Below are 5918 nucleotides of genomic sequence, written 5' to 3'. Positions count from 1 at the left end.
TAGTATTATATGTTGTTTAAATTTTAAATTTGAACTAAATTTTAAATGTATCAATGATCAACGCTTAGTTTCACAATAAAATAAACACACACACACACTATTATATACATACATACATACATACATACATACATATAATTTTAGAATAAATGTAAATGTATATAGAAGCTTTCTATTTTTTAAGATTTTTATTCTATCATATCTTTCATTTTATATAGGAATTATTTCATAGATCAAAACTATTCCTGATAAGTTCTTTGATCAAATGTGTCATATAAATTGTAAAACAACTCAAAAAAAGTTTACAAATGTTTTATAATTTATATGACACAAGTTTTATTTTTAAATTATAATCATAAACTTCAAGAATGGGTTGAGGTGAATGAACAATGTAGAGTGACATATCTAATAATATCAGTGTCATCATGTCAAAGGTAAACTTAATAATAGTAAAGAATGATGTATCTTTCTTCTTCTTCTTCTTCTTTTTGCCATGTATTTTACCCTTAAAATAGTGAAAAAAAATCTTACATATAAGTCAAATTGAATTCAGACAAGGTTGAAAACTTCTTATGTCAAACCATAACTATGAATTGAATATCATAAAAGAAAAACAATGTCTTGATTTAAGAAACATTGGTTCTTGTTGTTTCAAAGAGGGTGTTGACTTGAATGTAAGGAGGAGGATCTCCATGCCTCCATGCTGTAGTCTTCTTAGACTCTCCATGCATAATCTCAGGATATGGATAATTTTCTTCTCTTAATTCCATTCCTACAACTTTCTTCTCAAACTCTCCATGCACAATCCCAAGATATGGGTCATCTTCTTCTCTTAATTCCATTCCTACAACTTTGTCTCCCAAGATTTCTACATATGACATTAGATTAAACAAAAATATATAGGAAGCTCACTAAATAGCAAGTGCAATAAAATATACTCTATAGTTTGGTAATGTGTTTTGTTAGAAACTTTCTAAACTAATTATCAAAATGCTAAACAACTCTAATATTAATGAGTAGGTGCAATAATATATATAAAACAAAAGATAAAAGTATAGAATAAAGTTTTTTTTGTAGAAATTTATTTTAAAAAATTAGAGTACTATCAAAAAATCAATTAGAGAATTAAAAAAATCAAAATGGTAACTTGTTTGTCATAATTTTAATATGTAGAACTTAGAATTTCATAATGTTTCTAAAATACTTTCAAATACTTCCAAACACCAAAATCACTTCATCTGAAAACATTAAGTTTATTAAATTCCAACATAATTTCATTTTATTACTATAGATTTGTTGTTCTCATTTTATTACTGTAGATTTGTTGTTCTCGGTACACCAAAGCCAAGGCTATGATTCAGAATATGCGATTATATATTTCCTCGAATATGCTCAAAAAATTCAGTAGTTGCTACTATCGCCAATTGTTGTCGTCAATTTAAATATTCATTTTCTACAAATTTTATAAAAATTGAACAATAGATTAAAAATACATAATATATAAACATACAAAAAAAAGCACAAAATGTTAACTCTCATAAAATTTAAATATTAATGCTACAAAAAGGATTTAAGCCAACATTGTTCTTCTTTAATCTTGTTTGTTGTCCTTCAAAGTTTTCCAATCTCAATTTGTCTTGAGAACCTTTGGCTTTTTAACATTTTCCTCTAATGAAATGCATATAACTCTGAGCTTTCCTTTCTTCATTTGGTTCTTCAAAGGTTTCCAATCATGAAATGAAAAAATGATCATCTACAACTCTTTAATGTGGCATAATGGAATTATGCCTTCTACAACTTTGAAACTTAAAAAATCTAATCACAAAAAAACTTATGCAACTAAAAAACATGGAAAGTTACCAAAATACTATAGATGTTTCCTTAACTAAAATTTATAAGAATTATTTATTAATTATGATTTTTCATAAATCTAAGTAATCATTAAAAAAAGACAGTTAAAAGGGTGAGAAATATTTTGACGAGGCTAACAACTATCCAGTAATAAAATATTATTTTCGGGAGCAAAGCTCCCACATATAAGCCTATTGGCTTAAAAATTATATAACTAAATTTTGTTCTTAAATATAACTAATATTAAGTACGATTTCTAATTTTCTCTAACCATCTACTTATCATTTGAATTAAGAAATATTTTAAAATTATATTAAAATTCATAGTGGTTATTTTATATCATTACTTCATAGTTACTTTTTTGTTTCACTATATCATTTAATTATTTGAACATATTTTTAAAATTATACGATATCATATTGATAGAGAATATAAATATATTTATAAGAAATGTGATATTTTTAATATTCGTAACAATTTTTTTTGTATAAATTATAAAATTTGAACACTATCTAATTTATTGAAAATCAAGACATTATTTATTATTAAAATATAATTAAATAACATTCATAGTAGCTACTTTATGTTATGTTTTAATAGTGCAATGATGTTAAGTGATTACATTGATGAAGTTTGGTACAAATTTGATGAGAGATGAATCAATTCTTAGATTGTCATTAATGTCAATTGATTGATTTAGTATTTTCAGTACGTTACTAGATATTGTTTGAATAAATAATGAGTTTTGGTATGTTTCTGAAGTTGTTATTTTAAAACAAGACAATGTTATTTATCATGATGTTACATTTGTGCTCCCAACTCTATATACAAAGGAATTCAATCAATTATGTTTGACGAGATCAAACTAAGTGCTAAAAATAATTGTAAGCGATTTGAATGTTATTTGAATTAAAAATATTCAAAAGCACAATTAAAAATTAAGAAATTTAATTTGAAAATATATCTTTGTATTTCTTGTATCAATAAGATGTCCAAATTCAATTTAGATTGATATTAGATGTTACATGTGTTATTTGAGATGTTCTTCTAGACTACCTATGATAAATTAAATACCATTTTTTTAAGCTATCCTCTTCATAGTAAAAGGCACATTACTACTATTGGCTAATTGTTGCATGTACATAAACATGCAACTGCTAGTTTAATCACATTTCGTGCTCGGGGTTTATGAATATTTTTTTCATATTTATGAATTTCGCATCTCATGCAGTTTAACCTTTTTTCCCCTTTTTCATGTATTGGAATAATGGATGATGTCATATGCACTGCATGCATGTTTTTTTTAAAAACACTTCAAGATCAAGTGCCTCTTAGACATTTACTTTATAATTCTTAAATCGATATATGTGTTGTTTGTATGCTTTTTTAAGCCGATAGGCTTATTTCTATCAAACTTGCCACCAAAATGATGTGACATTCCAATGGTGTCAGACACCATGAAAAGCAATTTACGTCATAAAAAATTATTGACTTTCTAATTGCTCGCACTGTAAACCATTATCGCCACTAGGAAATGACACCTACAAGTTCTCCTCTATTAACATATCAGTCTCTGTAACAAACCGCTTGATCTGATACTAGGTAAATCTTTTTTTCGACATGTGGATTAAAGTATGTACCAAGCTACATACAATTTCTTTCATCCACATTAAAGTATGTACTGAGCCTTATACAGTTATACTCCATGGTCAACAAGAGTCTGACAATATTAAATGTCTATATTTTAAACAAATCATCATTTAATTATATATAGAGGAGAGAGGCTACTATAAAGAGAGCTCCATAGACCACGTTGATGGCTCATCTATTAGTATTCTCAGTGCTTATTTTCAGCCAAGTTATGATGTGGGCTATTGTCAACATGTTAGTTATGGTTATCGTTGTGTTCCTATCTAGTGATGAGCCTAATGGTGGCTTGATTGGAATCTTCAAAGTCATACAAGAGATTGGAACATATGGTCTAATCATATTCCTTGTCTTAAACTTTATGTCAAGTATGCTTGCTTTGTGTTTCGTTGCTGCTACATTACTAGTTTTCTTTCATTCCAAATGTGTTTTGGGTTTCATCTTCATGTCAAGCATATGATCATTTCTTCTAATTTTAGTTTATTGCCTAGGTGAATGTGCAAGCTATACAAAATGTGTTAGTATCATACTTGGTAGCTTTTCTTTTTCATTTTCTATTGTAAATGTCCTACAGATCCATTCTTGAGAGCAATCAAAAATTACATTATTGACAATCATCCTTACATTAAATTTCTCCTATTTAGTTACATTGATCTAGCCACAATTGGTCCTTAGTTGGCAAATACATATAAACAAATTCCAAAAAAATATACAGAGCCAATAATCCAGAATCAACTTTTCGATTTTGGAGACAAAAACCATCAAACATTTCTCTAAAAAAATTAGGTGAAAATGATTCTAACATTTATAATATAATAATTGATTTGCAATATAACTACTTTTATTTATTTATTTATTTCGAATGCCTTGACTTTATTTTTATTTTTAACTTGCTTATCATTTAAAAACATATATAATATATGTGTTGTATATATGAGTTAGTAAATAACATTAATTTTTTGTCTATAATTGCTTTCGTAGATCTATTTTTGAACTACTAATAAAAAATTCTTATACAGTTAAATTTATAATTTAAAAAATCACAACAATAAATAATCACCAAATGGGCCTCTAGCAGATCGATTTCATAAATACCAATTTTGGGAAAGCTTTGAAACTCTCCTACACTTACAATTTAAGATTCTAATTTGTTTGCTTGAGTTTTCATTCCCATCCAACCCCCAAACCATCCATGATCCTGCTAAAGTAATTTATATTCTTCTTCCATGTGGGGTCACTAGGCTACCTTACAAATCCTATGATACTTGAATACCATGGCAAGTTTACAATGCTTTAAAATTGCCCCTGCCAATGCGTGAACCCAATGAAGAGCCTACATAGATTAAGCCTTGAACTCAGTACACTTTATTCCTAAATCAGGTCCCCACTAGTAATGCATCCCATGTGCCATTTTAAATCTTTTTGTAGGAATCAAATTCACCGCAAAACTTGCACAAAGAATCAAATGCGTCTTGCATTATTATATTCATGTAAATCACTCTAAAATACTTATCTTATGTCATAAACAAAAGTTGATTTTAAAATACATATTTAAATTTATACAATATATTAATATTCAGGCTAGGTTAATAACAATTCAATTATTAGCTCTTTTTTACATTGCATGATGTATTTATTTAATTTAAATAAAATTATGAAAAGTTCTTATACTTTAGAATTATCATTAAAATGAAAATTCTTGTTAAGATTATATGATTGTATTTTTAAATTATCTTTTGATCTTTTTATAAATATTTGCAAGGTATTCAAGGTTTTAAGTATCATTTTATAATACTGCATAGAAAATGAAAATATTTCTCTTATTAAATATTTTAGAAATTTATTTTATCATATCTTTATTTCATCTATTTGTTCATTACTTTTCTTAACGATATAAATGAATTATATTTTAATACAAATTATGTGCATATAGATTAAAAATATGTTAAACATTCAATTTTGGTTGATTATAACCCTACATGAATATGAGAACTTGGAAGGAAGGTTAAGGGATATAGAAAAAAAAACACAAATCTAAGTATTTTATCAAGTATAATATAAATTTTACGAAATATCTGCTCACAATATTTTAAAAATGTAACTTTTAATGAATTAAAAATTGTTCATTTTTAAATACATTTGACTATATTGAAATTATCATTTATGGATCTTATGGTAAACTCTCTAAATATTTTTTTACTTTACAAGGGTAAAGCCAACTTATAATTAGTATTTTTTCAATTTATTTGTTTGATTTTGTATTCCTTAAATAAAATAGTTTATGTTTGACTTGTATATAGGATACTAAGTGGCATAATATGTAAAGATTATGTTATATTTGTCTTTTGTACACTTTTCTTATCTGATGAGATATTTTCCTATAGGAGGATATGAAAGACATGTTGACAAATTAGTTGTTC

Source organism: Cupressus sempervirens, chromosome 9, assembly GCF_028749045.1.
Source record: "Cupressus sempervirens isolate cs-2001-9-10 chromosome 9, ASM2874904v1, whole genome shotgun sequence".
Lineage (NCBI taxonomy): Eukaryota > Viridiplantae > Streptophyta > Pinopsida > Cupressales > Cupressaceae > Cupressus > Cupressus sempervirens.
The sequence above is the reverse complement of the archived record's forward strand: the minus strand, read 5'-3'. Positions refer to the sequence as shown.